The sequence below is a fragment of the Melospiza georgiana genome, chromosome 11 (genome assembly GCF_028018845.1).
Source record: "Melospiza georgiana isolate bMelGeo1 chromosome 11, bMelGeo1.pri, whole genome shotgun sequence".
Taxonomy (NCBI): Eukaryota; Metazoa; Chordata; class Aves; order Passeriformes; family Passerellidae; genus Melospiza; species Melospiza georgiana.
The window spans coordinates 18464733-18491136 of record NC_080440.1 but is presented as its reverse complement, the minus strand read 5'-3'; the positions used below and the strand labels follow the sequence as shown (position 1 = coordinate 18491136).

General features: G+C 43.4%; 1 protein-coding gene across 2 annotated transcripts in view; it reads right to left on the bottom strand.

The window, feature by feature from the left end:
• SLC6A1 (solute carrier family 6 member 1) overlaps nucleotides 1–26404 on the bottom strand; it is a 76122-nt gene that overhangs the window by 40142 nt on the left and 9576 nt on the right. Inside the window, exon 1 of one of the 2 annotated variants that reach the window (XM_058031735.1) lies at nucleotides 14663–14860. The exons of the other annotated variant lie outside the window; for it this stretch is intronic. The gene's annotated coding sequence lies outside the window, so the exon portion shown is untranslated. Of the gene's footprint in view, nucleotides 1–14662; nucleotides 14861–26404 lie in introns of those variants that run through there. 2 annotated transcript variants of the gene reach the window in all.

Below are 26404 nucleotides of genomic sequence, written 5' to 3'. Positions count from 1 at the left end.
TGTTCTCCCTTGTGATTCTCCTGCCACCTCCAGTGAGTGCTTCAGATTTTGGGGATATTTGAGTTTCTCTTAAAGTTGAAAACGCTGCCTGGAAGTGCCAGGGCCGAGTTATTGTTCAGGGGATGACATCCTGGCACATCTGAGATCAGATTTTGTCTGTGTGACTGGGCAAGTCACTTTGGGTGACATCCAGAGGGGGAAGCTGTCTGCAGCTCCCAGAGCCACCCACCAGGCAGGATCCACAGAGCTCCAGCATCACAGTGAGGGCTGGGAATACATTCTGACAAACAGAGCTAAATTATTCCCCTTTTTTAGAGGCTGTGCTGTGCCACCTTCGTGCAAGTCGAGCTTCTTTCATTTTCTATCATTTTGTTGGAATTTTGTCGGAATTTTTTAAATTTTGTTGGAATTTATTTTTATTTTATTTCCCCCCCCCAGGTCCCACAAAACTCCTTGTCCAATTTTAGCCCAGCTCAAGGCCTGCACTTCCCCAAGCCTGGAAGAAAAGAGGCAGCTCTGGCAGATGCTGTTTCCTGGTTTACAAAGCCTCTTCACTGGCAACAGCAGCTGCCAGCACTGCTCATCCAAAGGATTCTAATTTTGGGGCTTCCTCTACGTGTTTTAGCTCGTGGCTTCTTTGAAACAGCCCCTGTTTTCTGAATAAGAAAAGGCTTCACATTTGTGATTCTTACATGCAGTTATCATACAGAGCAAAGCAAACAAAAAAAGGCTGCAGGCACATGCACATGTTAATGCAGTTAAGACTCTTGGCAGGAGAAATTGCAAAAATCAGACCGTTTTGGAGGGGGTGCAGTGGAGAGAAGAAAAGCCCTGAATCTGAGGTTACCCTTTTCAGATATAGCTCCAAGCTAAAGCCACATTTTCTATCTGTTCTGTTTTCTTTGATCCTCAAACCTCAATCCAAACCTTCAGGTTTAAATGGGATTTCAGTCTGAACTAAAAGCAGTTTAAATGGAAACAAGAAATTCTTTTCCCCCTCCTCACCCCTCCTGTCAAATCAGGAATTTGAAGCTGCAATATTGATGTGCTTTGCAAATCTACGAAACTTTCTGCCTTGAAGTGATAAGGACAAACAATCAGGGCACTCAGAGGGTAGGAGATAAATAGAATAATTTGGGGTTTTTTCAGTTGAAAAAAAAAAAAAAAGGAAATGTAAAAGCAATAAAAGTAAAAGGCTGAATAGAAATTTGAGCATTTTGCAAGGGGTCAGGGGATGAAAAGCAGCCCTTGCTGGTGTGGGCTGATGGCTCAATTGCATGACAATGCCAGCAGGGCAAGGCTTCACGCCTGTCCAGGAGCATTTCCAGCCTCCCTCCAGACAAGCACTGGGCTCAGGGTCTGTTCCAAACCCTTGGCATGGCTCTCAAGGGAGCACAAACGCCTTCGGGGGGATTTTGGAGCCCTGAATCCCGGCCCTAATTCCCGGAACAGCAACTCAGCAGCACCTCAGATCAACTTCCTGGAACTAATTGGCCTTTGGGAGATGCAAACCTGAATTCTCAAGTGGCAGGAAGGCTCTGCTGGGCTTTGGGGCTCCACTTTGGCTTGATCAGGTGGTGCTGAGGTCTGGCTGCAGCCCCTGCCCTCATTTCCCTGCAGCTCTCTGCAATGGCAAACCCTGGGTGAGGGGACTTGGGATCCCTTCCTGGAGGTGTCCTTGCTCCAGAGCACTCAGAAATTTTATTTATTTATTTATTTATAGTCCATATAATATTTATTTATTTATTTATTTATTTATTTATATTTTATATAAATTTTATTTATTCTATAAAATGTTTTTATGTATTTCTATTTCATATAAATGTTATTTATTTTATTTTATTTATATTTTTATTTATTTTGTATATTTATTATATTTATTTATATTTTATTTATAAGGTTAAAAGTCCACCTGGCTGGTTTTTTACCTGACTGCACTGATAGTTTAAATAGGTTTATTTTGAATATATTGAAGCATCCTACTAAGACTTTCAGTGTGAAGGACATGCATTGAAGACCATCAACAGAATTTTGGTTTTACCTGTCTGGAACTTTCTAGCTGCAAAGAAGATTTGAAGCTTTGCTGCTTTGGTCAAAATAAATCTATTGAACAATCTCCTCAGGCATGCCTTGAGTATCCACGAACAACTCATTGCTTGGGAGATATATATTACAAATACCTGCTTCTCAGAGCAAGTCAGTAATTTCAAATATAAGACAAAATATCCACTTTGCTGACTACAGTGTAAACACAGAGTTACATGTTCCTGCCTTGTGAAGGAATTGATTTGTGGGGTTTTTTTTTTTGTTTTGTTTTGTTTTTTTTTTTTTTTTGTTTTTGTTTTTGTTTTTTTTTGAGGTTTTATTTTATTTTATTTTATTTTATTTTATTTTATTTTATTTTATTTTATTTTATTTTATTTTCAGCAAGCTCACCAGCAGCCATCCACACAGCAGCAGTGACTTGGCTCAGAGCTGCCAACCATCTGAAGGGTCAGGGAGCCCCACAGCACCAAGTGCTGCCTATGCCATGGCTCAAAGCCTGCTGCTCTTATCACACACACAGAGATAAGGCACCAGCAGGGCTTCCAGGAGAACTCAAGGCAGCAAAGGTTAATTCTGCAGCCTGAGAGCCACTGTCAGCATCTGGGACAGTTTCCCCCTTGGTCTGTGCTGCAGAGGAAGGGCTTGGAGCTCTGGAACTCCTCTGGATGCTGAGACCACACTGGAACACAATGAATTCCCTGGGATTTCAGGAGCCCAGAGCAGCAGCAGGATGAGGAGAGAAGCAGATCCCAGCCAGAACAGGGCACCTGGGTGAGTTCAGGGCCAGGGGAGCTCCTGAGCAGAGCAGAGCTTCCTGGGAGCCCTGCTGGTGACATGGCAGGTCTTGTCCAAAGTGGTGAATCCTCATTTTTTAACCCACTGATCATCTCTGTTCTAAGGGGACAGCTGCTCATTCTAAGGTAGAAATTGAATTATTTACTCCCAGCCACTACCAAACATATTTTCCTGATCTCTAGGGCATATTTTTCACTATGAAGCCTTAGGAAGCAAACACCTTCCTCAAGGAGGGAGTTATTTTCCCCCACACCATTTGTTTGAATAATAAACCACTTGAGCAAAAATATGACACATGGGAGTTATGATTTTTTTTTCCCCTGGAGGAGATTAGGTTAAACTTGCCTTTTTTCCAGAGGTACACAGTTCATCAGCAAGAAGTTCAAGGAGGAAAAATGTGTTTTCATATTGGGTAAGAGTGCACACAGTGCTTGCCTTTCTCTCAAAATGGATGAGTCTGCAGCAAGCTGCAGGACTGACAGCTTTATTTTCATCTGCCTGCCTTGATAGAGCATAGCAGGAAACATTTTTCCAGATCCACACTTGAGGATTTGAACATTCCTACTGAGACCACTTTAATCTCATTTGGAAAAAAAAAAAAAAAAAGCCCACTCATATATGCATTTAGTTACATCAGACAAAACCTTATTTGCTGCAGTTTGGTGTTTTTTTCCCTCCCCCATTTTTTGGTAACTGATTTTTTCTCCCCCTCAGACTTTCACAGCCTTCCAATTGCAAGGTTTGTGGCACTTGCCAAGGGTGAAGGAATCTAATAATCTAATTTGCTAATTCAATCATCATTTGCAAACTAATGACTGTGAGCATGGATAAAACCAACATTAAAATGTCTGAAAGAGCAGCCATGGTGGGGGAATACATTCTCAGAGTAAACAAAACCACCTTGCAACTGAAGCATTTACAGCCTGAGCACATTTCTGCTTCAGGAATTCAGTCTCTTCCTGGACAGCAGCTCCATTATTAATGAAATTAGCAGTAATAAAACCAGAAACCAAGCTTTCTTCCACAGCTGGGCTTCTCCAAGAACTCCAGCTGGACTGACTTTTGGGTTAAGGCAGCACAACAGGAACAGTAATAAACGCCCTACTTCTCAATCAGTGCTTCAGATTCACCCAAGAAATGACATTTCTCAGTGCTTCTCTTTAAAATTCCTCAAGCTCTCTAAATTCCAGCTCGCAGTAAAGGACATATGTATGAAAATAAACAAAAAACCCAGTGTGAGCCATCAGCAACATTCAGTTCTCTCTGTTGACATTGCTTTGGGCCAGTTCTCTAGAGGATAATCAGCAAAAATTCAGTTTCCTGAAGCACACCTGGAAATTCTACCTTTACCCACCTGTAAAATCTGAGGTGGCAGAGAGGATCCTCACTGGGAAAAAGGAATGTATAAATCCCCCAGGGAGCACACCCCTGCCATTCAGGTGTTACAAATGACCCTTAATCTCCAAATTAGATTATTGTGCCAGAGTTTCTCCAGTGGAGAAGAGAGCCCTCAGGCCATCACAGATGCAATAATAAATTAATTTATTTGAGAAAACAGCCTGAAAACTGGGATTTTTTTTGGACAATCAGGAAAATGTGTCTTCTCAGCCGCTTTTGGATAATAGATGAGGCATGTTATTTAACAGCAGGCATCCAGTGATATTTAGGATGGATTAGCAGCTATTCCTTTGCTGCCATGCTGTAGTACATGTTCTACTCCATCCTTTTCGCTACATGGATTTCACTTTATCCCAGCCCAGGGGCTCCTTGGGATCATCCATGCATTCCACTTCCATCAGCACCTCAGGACTGCCCAGACAATGTTTTCCAGGCAGGAGTGGATTTCCAGGTAAATCCTGTAGAAGATCTTAGAAAAACATGTATTTTCACCCTGGAACAAATTAGGGAGGCATTGATCTTGCATGATGCCTGTGAGTTCTCTCAGCAGCAGCAATTCCTTCCTGCCAGGGTGTTAGAGCAGCTTTCAGAGGGCAAAAATCAATGGAGGAACATTGGTCTGTTTTACAGCAAAGGCAGAAAAAAAGAAAAGTGAAATGGCCACCACCATCTAACAGGAGCTGATGGAACTGGAATGGGAGCCTGGTCCAACATTCAAATATCTGAAACAGCAGCTCTGGTGGGGAATACATTCTCAGAGTAAACAAAACCACCTTGCTTTAAGTGAAGCTTTTAGACCCTGAGCATATTTCTGCTTCAGGAATTCAGTCTCAGACTCCAGAGCACAAAGTTTTCCACATTTCCACAAATTTTACCCCACCCAAGAGGCTCTGGAGGTTCAGGTGGCTGCAATCACCTCCAAGGGCAGCCTCTTCCCACCCAGAGCTCCTCTGGAGGAGAACATCCAATTTTCCAAAGGTCACCATGAACTTTGGTGTAGCTGACACAATTCCTGTCCTCCCCTCCCAAAATCAGAGTGCAATTTGCAGTATCCAAAGGATTCATCTCACCAGTCCCCACAATTTGGAATGAGCATCTCAGCAGCAATTGGTATCCAGATCTCTGGGGAGATTTTAGCATGTGAACTCTGATTATCTGTGCCATAAACAACTTCCCTCTTTACCTGTGGGGTTGAGCAAAAGAGGGGCAGGCTGGAAATAAGCTAAAAATCAAAGCAGTGCATGGATAAGCTTTGCAGAGAATAAACCTGGAAGGATCTTGCTAATCCCAGCTCCAATATAGGTTTCAAATGCAAAGCCAAAAGAGACTCCATTTATTACCAACCACAATTTCTGCTTTTCTACATTTTGAATACAGGTTTCAAATGCAAAGCAAACAGAGCTTCCATTTATTATCAACCACCATTTCTGTTTTTCTACATTTTATTTTACATATTTGATTGAAAATACTCCAGGGCAGACTGAAGGCAGGATGGTACCACTTGAAATTCTTTACAAAGAAAGCCCAGAGTGCTGATGGGCAGATCCCAGATCTCACAGAATCAGCACCAAGCAGAGCATTCCAGCAGCCAGGCAGTTAAAAGGGCTCAGAAAATGCCAGCTCAGCTGCCACACACAGCCCTGTTGAACAAGCTCATCAAATTACCCACTGGAGCATTTCCAGGGACTTGCTGAGCTGGGGGATTTGCTTGGCTACACTGCCACAGGGAATTTCAGCCCCATTTGTGTACCCACAGCCTGTGGGATCTCTTGGTACAGGGAATTTCAGCCCCATTTGTGTACCCACAGCCTGTGGGATGTCTTGGCACAGAGAATTTCAGCCCCATTTCTGCGGTCACAGCCTGTGGGATCTGTGGGCCCAGGGAATTTCAGCCCCATTTGTGGATCTGCTGTCACAGGGAATTTCAGCCCCATTTGTGTACCCACAGCCTGTGGAATCTGTTGGCCCAGAGAATTTCAGCCCCATTTGTATACCCACAGCCTGTGGGATCTGTTGGCCCAGAGAATTTCAGCCCCATTTGTGTACCCACAGCCTGTGGGATCTCTTGGTACAGGGAATTTCATCCCCATTTGTACTTCCACAGCCTGTGGGATCTGTTGCCACAGGAGATTTCAGCCCAGTTTCTGTGGGCCACAGCCTGTGGGATCTGTGGGCCCAGGGAATTTCAGCCCCATTTGTGGGCTACTGCCTGTGGGATCTGTTGGCCCAGAGAATTTCAGCCCCATTTGTGTAGCCACAGCCTGTGGGATCTGTGGGCCCATGGAATTTCAGCCCCATTTGTATTTCTACATCCTGTGGGATCTGTCGCCACAGGAGATTTCAGCCTCCTTTGCGTCACCACAGCCTGTGGGATCTGTTGGTACAAAGAATTTTGGCCCCATTTGTGGATCTGTTGGCAGAGGGAATTTCAGCCCCATTTGTACTTCCACAGCCTGTGGGATCTGTCGCCACAGGAGATTTCAGCCCAATTTCTGTGGGCTACAGCCTGTGGGATCTCTTGGCCCAGGGAGTTTCAACCCCATTTTTGTGGCCATAGCCTCTGGGGTCTGTTTGCAGAGGGAAATTTGTGGCCCCATTTGTGTAGCCACAGCCTGTGGGATCTGTGGGCCCAGGGAATTTCGGCCCCATTTGTATTTCCACAGCCTGTGGGATGTGTGAGCCCAGGGAATTTCAGCCCCAGTTGTGGGCCACAGCCTGTGGGATGTGCTGGCCCAGGGAATTTCCTGTTCTCAGAGGGCAAAAATCTGTAAAAAAAATATATTCTGGCCATTTGTGTGGCCACAGCCTGTGGGATCTGTTGACACAGGAAATTTCAGCCCCATTTGTGGATCTGTTGCCACAAGAAATTTCAGTCCTATTTATGTGGGCTACAGCCTGTGGGATCTGTTGGCCCAGAGAATTTCAGCCCCATTTGTATTTCCACAGTCTCTGGGATCTGCTCCCTCCATGGATATTTGCCAGTTCATCATCACAGGGCTGTGGTGTGAAATAATTCAGTGCTGGGATGGGGACACCTGGACAGCTGGACAATGCCAGAGCAGTGCAGGGACATGCTGAGGCAAGGGAAGGGAACCTGCCCAACCTGCAGGGAGCAGGAGAGACCGAGCTTTGCTCAGGGAGATGCTGCTGAGGGCGTCACTGCTCCTTCCTCACTTTTCCAGCTGCCCTGCTGAGAAGCGGCTGCCACAGCAGAAAGGGGGAAGGAGAGGGGACTCTCTAAAATAACCACCCCTCTAATCTCAGGAGTGTGATTATGGACCACACTTCAATCTAAAAAGTCCATCTTGTGCTCTCTTTCTCAGGCCTCAAGTATCTGAAATGTCTCTGAATTACCCTTCTCCTAAGGGCAGACTGCTTTTCCAAGAAGCATTCTGATCAAGAAAGAGAGATATTAATATTTTTCTTTATTTTATATTAATATTTTTTCTTCATTTTTCTTCTCCCTTCTGGCCCTTTTGCCATGCAGAAATGGCATTTTTTTGATGCCAAGCTCTGACATGCTTACTGAAAAGCAGCTCCCAGAGGATAAAAAATTAAGATGACCACCACACAGTATCACTGATCTCAGCTACCAAAATACAATGTTTGGGGGACTAAAGCTCCTCAAATCCTAAAAATTCCAGCCAGTTCTTACTCACAAACAGACCTGCTTGCTCTCTGTTGAAAATGTAGCTCCTGGGTTGGTTTGACTGTTCTTCACAAGCCTGACAAGCGTTCCACACATTTTGTCCCACTTCTTAAATGTCTCCATCCACTTGCTAGTGGGACCAACTTGTTTGGAAATAATTGCCCAGACCCAGAAGTGGGAATTCTTCTCTGCCACCTGATAAGGCAGCAGACAGGCAGCTCAAAACTGTTTTTGATTTCAGGATGAAACTAAACAAGTGAAAAAACAAGCAAAATTTCTTTTTCCAAATGGGCTTTATATTTAACCTTCAATTATATTAACTGTGCCATAAAAGTGGATGTACTACTGTAATTATACACTCAAAAATGCTGCTTAAAAGCTGAAATGATTGCACTGTTTCCTTGCCTGGCTGCTTTAGAATATTTCCTTTTCCAAACATCTCCTACCCTCAGTCCAAGAGAAATGTTAAAGGTGACAGGATCTCTCTGAGCCCTGAATTTTCCTCAGAAATTTGCACTTTCAGGTTCTATAAAGCCAAGAGGAGCTTAATTGCCTGCAACTGCAATTCCAGCCACTGCAAATCATATACAGCTCTCCCATGAAAGCATTAAAGAGCTAAGACTTAATTAGCATCCCTGATTAAATAGCAATTCATACAGCCATTATATCTTCCAGTTATGCAGCGCAGAGCTCTGGAAAAGCAGAGAAGGGGGAAAAAAACAACAACCACACACACTCCTCATCTCAATGAAAAAATTCACCTCCACCCACTTTCTCCAAACTTCATCCTGGGGAATGTTCATTATTTGCCATGCAAAGGGCACTGCCGGGCACAATTTGAATGCTCCCAGTTTCCACCAGCAATCTCCACCTGTGTGAGAGATCAGAGAGCCCCTGTGCCAGCCTGGCAAAGGCAGGGGCAAACAGAGCAGCTGAGGGAGAGCAGCATGAAAAGGCTCCCACAGGCCCTCACATTCCTGGGGAGGAAAGGGGCTCTCAGCACAGAAAACCCCACAGCGCTGATGGAAGTCTCCAGAACAGGCTTTGCTCAAACTCTGCTCTGTCACCACATTTCTCTTCACAGAGAAAAGCGAGGCACAACTTCCCAAGAAATTCCTGGGATTCATATTCTCTAAACCTCAGAGAAAGGAAAAACAGTTCTTATATATGTTCACAAGTGGAATGCATGGTAGAGGATTGTTTACCTGAAGGGAATTAATAATTAGATTCTGGTGTGAGTGTTGTGGTTCATTGGCCAATTGAATCCATCTAAGCCAAGGTGTCACTTCCCAAGAATATTCCTGGGATTCACATTCTCTGAACGTGAGAGAAAGGAAAAACAATTCTTATCTCATTTGCTGCTCCTGTGGAAGATTGCACTTGCATTCACAAGTGGAAAGCATTGTGCAAGACTGTTTACCTGAAGGGAATTGGTGATTGGATTCTGGTGTGAGTGTTTTGATTCGCTGACCAATTGACTCCAGGTGTGTGTGTCAGGACTGTGGGCTGACTGTCACAAAATTCTGTGCAGTGGAGTGCTTGGCAAATTCAGTGTATATGTAATGTAATATAGTATAGAAATTATAGTATAATAAAGTAATTAATTAGCCTTCTGATAAGATGGAGTCCTCCTCATCATTCCTCCTGGATGTCGGGCAAAAATATTTACTATACTGCACCTCTTCTGCCCTGTTTGCACATCAGCATTTCAAACACAGCACAGGGAGAGAGGATCAGCTCCTTCCTGGGACAGCAAGGATGGCAATTCTTCACCCCCTTTGCTGCGATGGAAAAAGGGGAGCAGGAGCAATACTGGGAGGCAGAGGCACATCCAGGGACACCCTCTCTGTGCTGGGATAGCACAGCCAGGGGTGGCTCTATGCTGGACTAAGAGCTTGTGTTTTGAGGTGGAGGAAGTCCCTTGGATTGGGAATTTCCAGGCCTGAATATAATTATTGCCCACTTAGTTCTGCCCAAAAGGTGCTGCCTTGTTCCTTGCTGGATTTGGGAAGATCTGCAGACAAAGAGGAGCAGCATCTGTTGCAGTTTTTACCAAGCGGATCATGCAGCTCCAACAACTCCTTCTCCCCTGGCTGTGCTCTCCAGGCTGGAAGAATCATTCCATTCTAGCCCCTTGTGAATCTCATTTTATGAAGCCAAGCAGGAAAAATGTACAAGAAGCAGTGATGGGACAACAGCAACAAAGAAATAAGGAAAGGGAGCAAAAGTAAACTTGCACCACATGTGCAATTACCATCATAGAACAACATTTTATCAGGACAGGATTAACAACACTGCTCCTCTACTACAGCAGCCTCTCAGTTTTCACATCAGGAAATGATCACAAATCATGGATGATTTGTGGCTTTTAATGACAAAGCAGAGGGTCAAGAACTGATTTGGGCTCCAACCACACTGCTCCAGGGGAGCACATTGAGATTTTGGTAGCTTATCTCTCAGACAAATGGAGAATTGCACTGCAGCAATATTCCTTCCCTCAGCCAAACTGGAAATCTTGGCTACAGGAAAGAAGTCTGTGATGAGGATAAATAAACTGTCACAAGACAAGACTCCAATAAATTAGCCAGACAGACAGAACAAAGACAGATGGGATATAAGAGGAGAGGGAGTTGCTGTATTTAGTGTCTGAAATGTCATTTGGATGCTGCTCACTGCTAATGTGCCTCCTGGGCCTTGCAGAGTCCTGCTCCATTGGCCTTCAGAGAGCCAGAGGTCAAATTTACATAGAATAATCTGAATACTTGCTCAGATTTGAACATTCCCTGCTTCCTGCTGAAAACATTCTCCAGCAACTTTCTGGAACAAATGTGTTCTCACAGGGCTGAGCAGTCCCTCAATGCACCCCACACTCCTTCTGGCATTCCCCATTTCTCCCTCGAGTCCCATCCCACTATCCTATTCCCTTTCCAGAGCTCTTGGAGCAGTGTTTTTCCCCCTCCTTTTTCCATCACTCCCAGATCTCACCCAGCTCTCTGATGCCAATCCCCAAGGCTCTGTTTGCCCCTGATGCTCCACAGCCCAGTTCACCCCTGGCTCTCGTCTCTGCAGCTCAGCCACTGGCTCCTGCTGAGGGAACAGCCAGGATTTCTGGATTTGCACAGCCCCAAAGAACTCAAGGCCATCACTGAACACACAACACATCTCAGAGATGAGTGTGGAGCAGTTTCAGCTGTTTGCACTGTAATACATGACTGCTCAGTTGAGGAAAAGCTTGGAACAACATATGGTTCCAATTACCTCTGTCCTCCTGCAACCGATACTTCTCTTTTCCAGCTACAATTTATCTGTGCTGCTTGGCAGCTCAGCTGGCTCCCCTTCTTCTCCTGAGGAACACAACCACATGCAGATGCTATTTATACACTGGGCAAATTATTTCTGCAGCCATATTTTCCCAATAAAACCAGCCTCGTGTCCCATCCAAAAGGTGAGAGTCATGATCTGTGACTGTGAAAGATGCCTTGGCACTTTCTGGAAAATAAATCCACAGTCCTGGCACAGTGTCAGCTTTGTAATTGCATTCTGTGGACCTGTTGTAGCTCTTTCCTAACAAATAGCTGATGAATTCCCCCCAAGAAGTGACTGGGAGTCAGCTCCAGGTTCCAGGAAGATGTTAAATCAAAGAACAAACTTCATAATGAGCACCACAGTTATAAGCCTCATTTTTTTTTCCTCGTGGATCTGTCCTTACAGGTATTTTTTATGCTCTTTTTCAGCTCCCACAATCCACTCACAATAGCTGGGATCAATAGGACTCACAGGAGGAAATCTCTTCCTCACTTTGTGTTTGAAATGCTGGTCAGAACCCCAGGGGAATACAAATGGCACACAAAACCTCATTTCCCTCACTCCCTACAGCAGCAGCTTGGGAGGCTTCAGTTACTTCCCATTTAAAACTTTCCAAGCCTTGGCTGAAGGGAGAGTCCCACATGGTGACAGTGCCAAATGCTGACAAACAGATCTGAATGGGAGCAAAATGTGTTTTGGAATAATGAATTCAGGTTTGTTTCCCCTTGCACTGCTTTTATAAGGTGCATTGTTGTATTTAGGAGCAAAGGTAAAGCAAAAAAAATTGATTTGCAAAAAGCCAATTGCAAAACAGATTTTTTAGGCAAGAAAAAGATCCCTCCACACATGGAGACTGCTACAGAAATCCCTACAAATGCCATATGTGTTTTTATCCAGTGTCTTAGGGTTCACTTAATTCATGCAATTTGAAAATGAGCACAACATGCTATCACTTAAAAAAACTACAAACCCAAGCCCAGCATTATTATGAGGGACCATATTAATTGTGCACCAATGGAACATCCTTGCTCAGCTTATCCACAAAAAGTCCCAAAGATGGGGATTTTGTAGCCCAACTCTGCAAGCTGAGGCAGAAATTGAAAGAGAAGAGGTGTTTGGAGCATCTCCCATTCTGTGTTTTGGAATAATGAGTTCAGGTTTGTTTCCCCTTGCACTGCTTTTATAAGGTGCATTGTTGTATTTAGGAGCAAAAGTAAACAAAAAAAATTGATTTGCAAAAAGCCAATTGCAAAGCAGGTTTTTCTAGGTAAGAAAAAGATTCCTCCACACATGAAAACAGCTACAGAAATCCCCACAAATGCCAAATGTCTTTATATCCAATGTCTTAGAGTTCATTTAATTCATACAATTTCAAAATGAGCACAACATGCTATCACTTAAAAAACCCAGAAACCCAAGCCCAGCATTATTATGAGGGACCATATTTATTGTGCACCAATGGAATATCCTTGCTCAGCTTATCCACATCCGCAAAAAGTCCCAAAGATGGGGATTTTGCAGCCCAGCTCTGCAAGCTGAGGCAGAATGTGAAAGAGAAGAGGTGTTTGGAGCATCTCCCATTCTGTGTTTTGGAATAATGAATTCAGGTTTGTTTCCCCTTTCACTGGTTTTATAAGGTGCATTGTTGTATTTAGGAGCAAAAGTAAACAAAAAAAATTGATTTGCAAAAAGCCAATTGCAAAGCAGGTTTTTCTAGGTAAGAAAAAGATTCCTCCACACATGAAAACAGCTACAGGAATCCCTACAAATGCCATATGTGTTTTTATCCAGTGTCTTAGGGTTCACTTAATTCAAGCAATTTGAAAATGAGAACAACATGCTATCACTTAAAAAAACCAGAAACCCAAGCCCAGCATTATTATGAGGCACCATATTTATTGTACACCAATGGAACATCCTTGCTCAGCTTATCCACAAAAAGTCCCAAAGATGGGGATTTTGTAGCCCAACTCTGCAAGCTCATGCAGAATTGAAAGAGAAGAGGTGTTTGGAGCATCTTCCATTCTGTGTTTTGGAATAATGAATTCAGGTTTGTTTCCCCTTGCACTGCTTTTATAAGGTGCATTGTTGTATTTAGCAGCAAAAGTAAACAAAAAAAAATTTGATTTGCAAAAAGCCAATTGCAAAGCAGGTTTTTCTAGGTAAGAAAAAGATCCCTCCACACATGAAAACTGCTACAGGAATCCCCACAAATGCCATATGTCTTGCTATCCAATGTCTTAGAGTTCATTTAATTCATACAATTTCAAGATGAGCACACCATGCTATCACTTAAAAAACCCAGAAACCCAAGCCCAGCATTATTATGAGGGACCATATTTATTGTGCACCAATGGAATATCCTTGCTCAGCTTATCCACATCCACAAAAAGCCCCAAAGATGGGGATTTTGTAGCCCAGCTCTGCAGGCTGAGGCAGAATGTGAAAGAGAAGAGGTGTTTGGAGCATCTCCCATTCTGTCACACCCCCCAGGCTGCACACTTGTCACAGTGCCATGTGCTGCCAGGTACCCAGCAGTTTGTTGCAAAGCAGAGAGCTGGATGCTCAGTAACCCTCCTGAACTAATTTTTCTCACTCTCTGGAAACAATTTTCTAGGCCATCTATCTGGGAATGTCACCTTCCTAATGGGAAGCAATAACTGCGGCCTCCTTGAGCTCCTGGAGAACACAGCTGAGCTTTGCTTTTCTTTTTATTAACAATCTACAGCAGTGATGGCACAGGAAAATATGTATTTTATTCAAGACTTTAATCAACACTTGATGAGAATTACGTGCTTTCTCTCTTTAACTGTAGCTCTGTGGCTTTTTTTTTTTTTTCTTTCTTTATGCTAAAATGGATAAGTTTTGCTTTAAACTGGTGAGATTGATGCTTGAAATTAAGAAGTTTAACACAGCTGAATAGCAGGAGGAAAACTTTGAGCCATGCTTCCATGAGAAACCTGCCAGGGAGGAGATGGTTCCATTATTGGAAATGTCTTTTAATTTGCTTCACTACAAATGCTTCCATTAAAAAAAGGCAAAACATAAAAAAAAGATGTCCCCCAAAACATAAAAAGAGATGTTCCCAACTGGTTGAAGGTTTCACAGGAACTGGGTGAACCCCAGCACTGTTCAGAGCACTGAACTCTTCTGGGTCCAGTGACTGGGACCATTGAGAGAAATACTCAAAACACCATGCTACTTCAATGAATTTTTAAAATAAAACTGAAAAGATCATATTCAGCACCATCATTTCTGAAGAAAAATGCTGAGCCTAATGCAAGACCAGTGAGCAGCACTGCCCTGCTCATGCAGAGCTCCTGGAGGAGAGATACAGGAATGGGGAGCAGAGGAGAAAATTCCTTTCCACTCCCTGCATTATCCCTGGCTCTTGGTTGGGAAGAGAAGGAAGAAGTAGGAAGCAGACAGAATATTAGCTATATTAGATGTATTAGAAATATTCCTTACCTGCCACAGAGAATCCCAAGGCAGCTCCTCATTCACAACCACTTCTCTGCCCCATCAACAGTGAGTCCCCAGAACTCTGCACTGACTCCTTTTCCAAATTATTTTTCTATACAGTTCCCCAGGGCCTCGTCCACCTCCCAAGCAGAGGCAGAGCTGTTTCTCCACAGCAGCACCAGGCTCTGGAAGGTTCCCTGCCCCTTTTGTCCCAGGATTTCAAGCTGGGAACACTGTGCTCTCACAGAGCTGCCTCCTTTCTAAAGGAGCTGGAAGTGTTCCTCAGGCTCTGGTCCCAGGAGCGCATTCACCCCTCCGGGCTGGGAGCCTTCCCTCTCCCCTTAGGAGATGTGAAAAATGTGTATTTTATGATTGGCTTTCTGAAATATTCAAATTAATGTTACATGTGTTATGTTAGAAACTTATGCCATAATAATATTCTTAAGTAGTGTGTTAAATATAGTTTTAGGTAAAAACATAATGTTAAAACAGAAACTATGCTATTTAAGGTACTTTTTTTTTCTAAAGAAAGGACTTGCAGTAAGATAGCAGCCACAGGACACTGAAATCTTTCAGAGAAAGAGAATTTATTGCTCCATCATCAGAATAAATTAACAATTTCCTGCCTCGCTCAGACCTGAAGACACTGGTTAGGATTAAGAGGAAGAAGTTGACACTGACCAGACAGAATCCTGTGTTTGAATGGAATTTATGCATCATGTATGAGGTGTACGAATATGCAACAGGTTATTGTTTTTAAGGGTTAATTCTCCGTTAACGTGGGTCCTTTTTCAGGTTTATGCTGCCCAGAAAAAGGTACCTGGACATCCGTAACCCTTTGTCTCTACTGTCTCATATTGTCCCAATCCAAATTGTCCAAAACTTTTCTTACTCTAAGTATATTGCTATTTTTATAAGCATTTTATTACTATTAAACTTTTAAAATTTTAAAAACAAGTGATTGGCGTTTTTCAGAGGAGGGAAGTTCTGAAGGACTGGCAGCCAAATGCTGCTGCCGTTGTTGGGGCCCTCAGAAGCCCCAGCTGAGGGGAGGTCCCATGGCTACTGCAGCCTCAGGAGTGGGAGCTGGGGGAAGAGAGGCTCCTTTTGGGAATGCAGCATTAACCTGGGCAAGGGAAGTGTTCAAAAGGCTGAGGACTGTCCCAAAATGTGAAAAATGCCAACCACTTGTTTTTAAAATTTAGAAAGTTTAAGAGTAATAAAATGGTTATAAAAATAGTAATATAATTGGAGTAATAAAAATTTGAACAATTTGGATTAGGACAATATAAAACAGTAGAAACAAAGAGTTATGGATGTCCAGGTACCTTTTCTGGGCAAAAATAAGCCCAAAAAAGGACACATGTTACTGGAGGATTAACCCTTTGAAACAATAACCTGTTGCCTATTCATACACCTCATACATGATGCATAAATTCCATTCAAACACAGGATTCTGTCTGGGCAGTGCCAGCTTCTTCCTCTTAATCCTAACCAGCTTCTTCAGGGCTGAGCAGGCAGGAAGAAGTTCATTTCTTCTGATAATGGAGCAATAAATTCTCTTTCTCTGAAAGATAGGTGTCCTGTGGCTAATATCTGGTGCAAGTCCTTTCTTTAAAAAAAAGTATTTTGCATAGCATAGTTTCTATTTTAACATTATGTTATAACATAAAACTATATTTAACACACTACTTAAGAGAATTAATACAGCATTACTTTCCAACACAACACATATAATATTCACTTTAATATTTGCAGAAAGCCAATCATAAAATATGCATTTTTCACACAAAACAAGTCCTGACCTAAATAATGGATGGGTTTTGTTTGCTGAGGCGTGAGCAGATACTACTCTTCTGCTTTAAGTGAGCAGGCCCAGCGCCAAAGCTATCAATGGAATTATATCTGCTTATGCTGCTGGGAAGTTCTGCTCTTTGCACAGCACTCACTGAGGTGTAAAATGAGGACTTAATGTTACTTGCTTGGACTCATTTCAAAAGCAATTGCTGCACCTGTTCATACCAAGGCACAAAGTTCTTTTATTTTTTTGCCAGAGCCCAGCACTGCAAAACCTGGATTGAAATAATAATGCTATCTTTCATATTAATCCACATTTCTTTATTCTTTACTAATAACCTCCTTTCCAAACTGCATTTTGCCCAAAGAAATCAAAATAAAAATCTGTTTCTGCCTATTAGACAATAAGCAATTCCTTGGCTCTGCAGAAGAACAGAAATCTTTCTGTATTGCACAATATTGAGTTGGAACAACACACCCCAGGCTCCTCTGGAGCTCCATCTTCCAGGTATTAACCAGGCAAATGGGAGTCCTCAAGAATAATGCACATTATAGTTAATTCCATACCCTCTGAGTGCAACAAAATAACAGAACAAGTCGGATTTCTCCACAGAAAAATCTCAGTTCTTATCTGCACGGCACAGACTGAGTGAAGAGTTCTCCCCTGTGAGTGAGTCTAAAGCAGCAATGGAGCTGCTCCAAATATCCTGCCAGACTGCAGGGATTGTGCACACGGGGGCCTTGGCTCTGCAAAGCTGTGAAGATCCTCAGCCTCCACTGGGAGCCCGTGTTGCTTTGAAGGAAAATGGAATTTCACCAAAGGGAGAGGATTTTAACCTAAACAAACAAACAGCACACCATGGTATAACGTTCTTACAGTGAGGAGAGAAATCTTCATTGCCCTGTAGCTGCAAACATTTGTGTGCCTGGGGGGAACAGAGAAAGTGAGGGATGTGCAGAATTTATTGATTTATTGCCATTTGTCTGTGAGCCAGTGAAATGCAGCCAAACAGCCAAACCCACAGGCTCCTGTATGAGCCTGGTGACCTCCAGAGGTTCTTCCCAAATTTTCTGTGAGGTGCACCCTGAATTTGGGAGATGCTCACCACCTCTAAAGGTGGCCTAGAGATCCTGGGGGCATCCAGGCCCATGGAGGCAGCTGCTGTGGATGAAGCTTTCCATCAGGGAAGGCAGAATAAATCCTCCTACCTTTTAAAATATATTTATTTATAGACCAAATAGGCTCCAAATACTGTTTCTTTCTGGTGTAAACATTGGCTGAAGTGCCTCCCACCAGCAGAGGCTGCATTCAGATATCTCCAATTTTGCACTCCCATCATTCCCATCTTCAAACCACAGGGCCTTTATGTTTGGTTACCAACACAAGTATCAAATTCTCCCAACAATCCTGAAGGGATAAAAACACACAGGGCAGAGCTGGCACGTTGCTTAAGAGGGCAAAACCTTGTCACACCTCAGCAGGGCCAATGGTATTTGAACATTTTTATAGTGTTCTGTTTCTTAAGGTTTGTTCAAGATAAGAGAACTTGTGCAAAATCCACAGCAATTTGCTGCCTGCCTCAATGAGGAAGCTGAGGAAAGTTGGGTTCTCTTCAGCTGTGGAAGCACTGGTGGGTATCAAGTGGTAAAATTACATAGAGAGAAAAAAACAACTGTGGGAGCATTATTGTTTTAAAACATTACATGGGCAATGGGAATATCTCACAGCAAATATTTATATGTAACTCAGAATGTGTTGATCAAAGATCACCATTGAATTATATTAAAGAGTGTGGCTGAATATTTCAGAAATACACGCATGTTCATTTCAGTGGGATTGAGGTGTCTGTCTTCCTTAGACTCCTCAGAAAAACTGAAAAAACCCATGCTGAGTGATTAATGCCTAGTTCGGGTTGGAAATACCAAGTTTAATTAAGTTTTGGCCTAATGGTCAGCCCAGAATAGGGATGGAAAGATGTGGATGGGGGCAGGAGAGGGGCAGGACAAGAAAGATGTGGATGGGGGCAGGAGAGGGGTAACACTGCCAAACACATCCACAAATGGCAACACCATTTATAAGACCCATGGGACCAGAGCTTGAAGCCTTTTATTAGCCAAGAAATTCCCATTTCTGGGAGTGCCCCCCACACGACAGCACTGCACCTTGTGTAACCCAGCTCCTGAGCACCAGCCCTGTGTGTGACTCTCCCAGCATCCCATCTGTGTTATGCAGCACATCCCCCGGTGCTTTCAGCAGCTCTCTGCAGGGCTCATCACGGGAGATGGATGACAAAGCGTCAGCTCCCAGCTCCCCCTGAAGATCTCCCCTCCCTGGGAAGGTGCCAATCTGAGCTGCCACAAGCCAAGGCACGCTCGTGTTCTATCACATGTCAGGAGCCAGCGACAACAGCCTGGAGGGTGCCTTCCCCCCCTCCTCTCCTGTAAACAAAGGAACTCTTTATTGCTGGAGTATCAGAGCTGCAGGAAAGCTGTGAATCCTGACTGCTACACGGCACACAGAACTCCTGCCCCTACAAACAAACCCTGCTGCTGGAGGCTTTTATCTGCAAGGCACCTCCGGCACCCTCACACACAATTCATTCTGGGTATTTCAGAGTGATTCCAGTGATGGAATTTCACTCTGCTTTTAAGGAAGATGCCACCATTACACAAACAAAATACAGAGCCTTGGTTTAAATTGGGTGGAGGTTATTTTAATTTCAGATGTATAATTAAATTAATTAAATTAATTAAATAAATTTAATTTAATTAAATTTAATACATTTAATTAAATTTAATTTAATTAATAAATAATACATTAATATATTTAATATTAATATAATATAATATAATATTATATTATATTATATTATATATATTATATTATATTATATTATATTATATTATATTATATTATATTATATTATATTATATATAATACATATATATATATATATAAAATGTTTATTATAATTTATTTATTACAAATTATTTAACAATAATTTAATTTCATAACATTCAATTTAAACGTCCCAGAACTGGAAGCATTTTGTGGGAGCAGTGGTGACATTAAGTGGCTGGGACTGAATTAAAACTGCAAGGAGAATAAATGGAAGCAGCATTCTTTTGTGATTCCCGTCCTCCAGAGAGAACAATGACCAATTCAGCCTTCCTGGGGAAAAATAAGGACCCTCCCACACAAAAAGTCACAGCAGCCCAGCTGCCACCCAGTCCACATTTTATGCTCCCCATCACCATCTAAAAGCACAGAACTGCATTGTCCGCTGCTGGAAGGGTACCCAGGCCAGTGGAGCTGTGGATTTCTGCAAAGACCCCGTTTCTCTCTCTTCCAGCTGCCCAAATTCCACTCCAAGAGCTTCCTCTCATTTCCAGCGGTGTGCAAAGCCTCCATCTTGCAGGCTTTGTGTGCCACAAACATCCCAGCTCGGAACACAGCTTAGAACAACCCCTGGCCATCAATTCATACACAAACACAGCAAACGCCTTTAAAAAATAATAAACAGACAAAGCAGTGTGATCTTAACCAGGAAAGCCAAGGGGATGTGGCAGATCCACAGGCTGGCTTCCCACAGAAACCACCCCAGAAAATCATGGGTAACACGACAGCAGAATGGATGGCACCCATAGAAATGCCCTTCCAGCAGCCCTTCTCTGCAGGAGTGCATGAATCCAGCCCTGATAACAGAAGCAGATGCACACAGACATTTCTTTTGCTTCCACACACAAGGCAGGCTGCCACACGAGCACAGTAATCTCTCCTGTCCCAGAGATGCTTCTTAAACAACAGTTCTTAGGGGTTTTTGCTCCTTGGCTGGTTTGTTTGGGGTTTTTCAGATGGCCAAAGCATTCTGCACAGTTGTTTTTTTTTTTTTTTTTTTTGCTTGTTTATGCTCCTAATCCAGAAGCAAGCATTGAGCAGACTGAGGTGTCACAAGCTGAGGTTGATCTGTGCTGCTGTTCAAACTCTTTAGCTGCAAACTCTTCTCTTGGACCCAGCTGCAAACCCTTTACATGCTGGGGAGGGATGGATTAAGTGCAGCAGAACTTCTTGTAATCACAAATTAGCAGACAAAGTGGAATGAAATGGTGCATGAGGGCCAAAATTGCCCAGGCTTTGGCTCATTGGCCATTCTTCATCCCAAAGGATGCAACTGCTCCTTCAGGAGCAAGCAGCAAATATTTCTGCACTGCTGCTGCCAAGAGCCTCCTGTGAGCAGCCAGGGCAGGCAGGGAGGGTGGCCTTGATGGTTCCCATCTGCTTCCCACGGAGGATGACTCTGAGCTCCCTCTTTGGGGCCATTCTTATGCAGAGTTAACGATTTCTGTGTGTTCCTGTCCCCAAGGGAAGTGCCACTGACACATCTCTGGGCACTTACAGCAATTTTCTCCTCAGTCTGCATACCTTGGTCACCCCCAGGGAGAAACCAGACCAGAAACTTGCCCACTTTTATTCTGCTTGCTTTACTCTCTGTTTATCCTCACCAGTGTGGTTTTCAGATGGAGGAAGCAGCTAATTTTGACATCAACTCAATTAATCCTCACAATAGGTTGTGGGGGTTAAAATTAAGCTACACAAGCTTTGGAGGGAGTCAGAATACAAAGAATTTCAGTAAAAAAGCAGATTATTGCCCTGCCCGTCCATCTCACCTCTAACATCAGCACATCCATAAATGAAAATAATTCACCTGTGCCCTCAACACACCTGGATTTTAGCCACCAGGTACTCACATATTTACCTGCCATGCCTCAGGCACCTCTCAGCAATCCTTTTTTTAAGCTCTTGAAGCAAATCTCAACACCAGCAGCTCTGTTCTTGCAATGCAATTCTGTTGAGGTTTTCTACAACTTCAAAAATAGTGGCCAAATGAAAATGTAGTGGTGTCATGACAGGCAAAACAATCTCTTGAGGGGTTTGCTCAGCAAGTGTGTGTTCCTTGAAATAAAACAGCTTTTGTGTTGCTCAGAAGACAAGGCAGCAAGTTCTTACATAAAGAACAAAAGAAACTAAATGGAGTTGCCTTTCTACCACTGTCAGTGCTAGCACAGATGTGAGCTGAACATAATAGTGTGCGTGGTTTTATTTAAAATAGACTTTAAAAAATTACCCAGAAAATTTTGGGACATATTTAAATGCCCATTTAAGCATTTTCCAGGTGCATATTTGTCTATTACTAAATCACTTTGTTAAGATATACGGGCTCCTGTTAAGTAAAATACATTCTTGGAGCATTTTCATTTGAACCTTCCCCGAGATATTACCACCATCAGTTAGCCATTTATTTTTATGTAATCTGCATAAAGGCAGGAGCAGGCTCTCGTGCTGCAGCTCAATTTTCCATATGAAAAGGTATAAAGCTGTAATAAATCCCAGCAGTCACAGCTCAGCTCCCTTCTGTGGGAGGAATCACACTGAGACAAATCCAAATGTTCCACAGCCCCTCCAAATTGCTTTCTGTGGATGTCCTTGAGCACCTCCACTTCTTTATTATTTCCATCAGACCCAATTTCCACTGGGACTACCCCAGCAGTTGATCATCACTCTATAAACCTGTCAAGTGCCTTGGAGACCCCTGGCAACAGCTTTTGTCACTCCAGTGCCTCCTTGGAAACTCTTGTTGTGCGAAAGCAGAGCCATCCTCGTGCTCAGGGGAAATTGATATCCTCAGAGAGGCGGAATGCAAATGTGGGGAGGATCCTCCCCACAGCCATGCCTGGGTTTGGGAAGCACAGCCAGCTATGAAGATGGAATCCTACCATGTCTCCATGCAAAGCTGCCTCCTCTGGAAGGCTGCTGGGAGCACTTCAAAGGGAATTCTGAGGGATCAACCACTGCCAGCCCCCTTTGGTGGTGTTTGGGATCCAGCAAAACCCTCCCTGTGCTCCTTGGGGGAGGGATCAGGATGCCAGGGCCAGATTCACAAGCAGGGCAAACTCCTGTTGGTTTATTCAAGCCCTTTTGTCATCTTATCACAGGGGTTCCATACTGTTGTCTCCTCATCACAAAAGTTTCACCTTCTTGGTGTTTCTCATGGGCATCTCCTCAGAGCACTGACTCTTTCTCCTTCATAAAGCAGCCAACTGATCCAATTCCCTTCTCACCCAGCCACCCCACTCTTTTATAACATCTTCTTCTCATTGGTCACAGCTGTGGCCTGGTAAAGTCAGGCCTACTCCTAATCTTTGCTAATTGGCCCAGATGCAGCTCCTTAGGGGTGAGATTACTTTCTACACTATCTTTATTTTCTTGCATTCTATTCCCCCACAACAAACTGCTTTTTCCATCCAAAATCCAGCTCTGGGATGGAACCTATGGCACTGGCTGTCACTCAAGGGCACAGCCCAGCACAGGGTCCTGTTGTGCCTCAGCCCATGGATCCAGCCTGGCCAGATCCCTCTGCAGAGCTCCCTGCCTTCTGGCAGACACACATCCCACCCAGCCTGGTGGGATCCCAGAACTGACTGAAGGTGCCCTTGATCTGTTGGCATCTCATTGCAGGGGTTCCATGCTCTTGTCTCCTTATCATGAAAGTTTCACACCTTCTTGGTGTTTCTCATGGACAGCTCCTCAGAGCACTGACTCTTTCTCCTTCTCAAAGCAGCCACTGACTCCAGTTCCCTTCTCACCCAGCCACCCCACTCTTTTATAGCATCTTCTTCTCACTGGTCACAGGTGTGGCCTGGTAAAGTCAGGCCTGCTCCTAATCTTTTATAATTGGCCCAGCTGTAGTTCCTTAGGGGTGAGATTACTTTCTACACTATCTTTATTTTCTTATGTTCTATCCCCCTACACTATCCAAGGTACACACTTGCCTCCCTTCCCTCCTGTTTCCCCCAGAAATATTCCTTCTTATTCCCCTCTCAACACCACAGCTGGTCATTGGGACAATTTTGTGCTCCAGCCATCAAACAGAGCTTTTGTGGTTTCGGGAAGGGGCAGAAGCCACATTTTTTCTCACATCTGCTCTCCTAAAACTTGGCCAACCACAAAGGAGTAATTTACTTTATAATCCCAATTTTAGTGCAGTGAACAGGGGGAGAATTACAGAATGCTGTGCACCACACCCCAGTGAGAGGAATAACAGATTTGTTTTTCCAAACAAGCTGTGGGTCTGCTGGTAGATAAAACAGCACTGGGAGATGAAAGAAACAATGGGAAGGATTCCACTGATTGATGAATGGAAAAAGATATTTGCTTTTACAAATAAACTTTAGATTGCTGATAAATGAAATTAGACATTGAGAGATGAAAGAAACAACGGGGAAGAGAAATGCCTAAATTCTGTAAGAATTAAAAATTAAAAGGGAAGGGTTGTGCATTAGAGGGAAATCTCTGGTATCAGGTGTTTTGGGAAGTCTGTGCCTCTCAAGTAACTCAGAAATGGGGAAAGAGAGAAGGGAAATGCAGCCAGGAAATTGGGATAAAAAGGAGGCTGCATCCTCCAAAATTTGGAGAGACCCCAGGGGTTGCCCCATGGCCTCTCCCTTTATTGGGATAAAGTCAAAGGACTCCTCTGTTTCTTTTAGGACATAAACCACTAGTGTTTGTGGGTTAATTTTCCTGAGGGCAGCAATCAGCAGTGCCTCCCAGGGCAGAGGAGTTCAGCCAAGAGAGGTCACTGAGGGCTCAGGTGGGGTCAGGGGAGCATTGGGGTGGTTTTCCATGGAACAGCAGCACCAGATTCCCTGCCTTTCACGTGGCTTTGGGATTTATCCCCTCAAAGTCTACTTTTTCAGAAAAATGGCAGTTGAGAAGTTATCATGGTATAAACACTGGTTTTATCAAATGTTGCACCATTTTGGTATGGGAAATTCCTGGGTGCAGAGCAGAGGCTGACAGACATCGACCCCATAAAACCTCATAAAACCCCACAAAACCCCACAGGCATACAGCCAGGCTGCTGTGTGTGGTTATGGACATTTCTGCTTGGCCCCATACCTAAAGCTGAGCTTTCTTTTAGATGCTGCTTGCCCAGGACTTGCCCAGACAGCCCAAAAACAAACGAGTGACACTCAATGGCTGTGCCACTGCTGCAGGTTGGCTCAGAACGACATTGTCACCTCGTTATGGTGACAAACCACTCCCAGCTGGGTGCACAGCATGGGCCAGAGCACAATCTCCATCTGACATTCAGTCTGTTCACTTGGAGATGAGCTGGAGAGCTCCAGAACCCCAGAAATCATCTTAACCACTGCCAGGAGAGGGCAGGAGAGGGGGAGAACACATTTTCACACACACACACAAATGGTGCTGGGTGTGGATTTGTGCATTTACAGGCAAAGGTGGCCAGAAATCCCAATCCTGCTGTGCACAGCAGCTGCACCTGGAGGGATGGCTCACAGGGCATGGGAAGTTTCAGTCAGGCAGAAATCTTACTGATATCTAAAGCCATGCCCTAATGTCCAAGTTCATTAATTAGTTCACCCCCTAAATCCAAAATGGATTTTGTTTCTAAAAAAGACTAAGATAGATTTTCACCTGCAAAATTATTAGATAAACTTAGAAAACATTAAAACATTACCAAAAAAAAACCCCAAAAAACCCAACTAACAAAAAAAAAAAAAAAAAAAAAAAAAAAAAAAAAAACAAACACCCTAATGGCTTTAATTAAACATACCAAATTCCTCTAGTGTGTTTAGGTGCTCTAATATATAACTTTTGGTACATTACAGAGCAGGTGTCCTGCTTATCAAAAGATGTCTTAAATGATATCTCAGTTTGTCCTGGCTGTACAAAACCCCAGAAATCCAGAGGAGCTGATCCTGTTCAATCAGGTTTTGGAATTTTTGGCAATAAAACAGGGAGCTCAGCTGGGATGTGGTGGCAGGATTTAAAGGCAAAACCAGCAGGAGAGAATAAACTGAATGGCTCTCTGAGCACCACGTTGGACATGACCTGTACTGAAGAACAAAGTCACACAAACCTGCAAATCGTGCCCACAGGGCACAACAGCCTAGAATTTCTAAATCTGTCCTCTCAGTCACATTTCTGACAAATAACACCTCAGATATTTTTAAAGTTCACCATCTCTGCCTCAAGATAAGCATCTTATTAGAGCTGCCACAGAAATTCACATTTCCTAAAGGTCCACTGCTTTTAAGGCTGATACAGACAACACCAGGAGGTCCAAAGAGCACAAGGCAGGTATGAAAAAATTCAGATTATTTCCCAAAACCTGCTAAAGTCCATAATTACACAATATTTCCTCTAACAAGTGGCCAAGTGCCAGCAATCCTGCTGAAAGTAAGCAAGAGTTTGTGGCATCACCCTTCCTGGAGGGGAAAACATGAAAAGGACAGGAATTTAATTTGCTTTTCCTCAGCTGCACCATCCTCCCCAGCAAGAATGGCCCCAGCTGCCTCTTGCCAAGCAGAGAAAGCACTGGGGAAGTTTTGCTGGTTTTTGTTACTGAGGAGCTGGGCTAGAGGAGCAATAATTAGAGTTTCTTTGTCATTCCAGGAGCCAGAACTTCAGGCTGCAAAATTACAGCAGAACCAATCCTGCTTTGTTCATTTTAATGCAAGAATCCCAAAGTCACCTAAAAAACAGGACCGAGTGTGATCCTGCTCACAGGGAATTCCTCCAAGTTAAAACCTTTATGTTTTACCTTGCGCCCAAATGAAAATCTTAATGTTTCATTTTCCCCAAGTTAAAACCATCATCTTTTACCTTACTCCAAACAAAAACTTTCATGTTTTACTTTCTCACAAATTAAAACCTTCATGTTTTACCTTGCCCCAAATGAAAACCTTCAAGTTTCACTTTCCCCAAGTTAAAACCATCATCTTTTACCTTACTCCAAACAAAAACCTTCATGCTTTACCTTGCTCCCTGTTTTACTTTCCTGTTTTAGTTTCCCCCAAATGAAAACCTTCATGTTTTAGTTTCTCACAAGTTAAAACCTTCATGTTTTACCTTGCCCCAAATGAAAA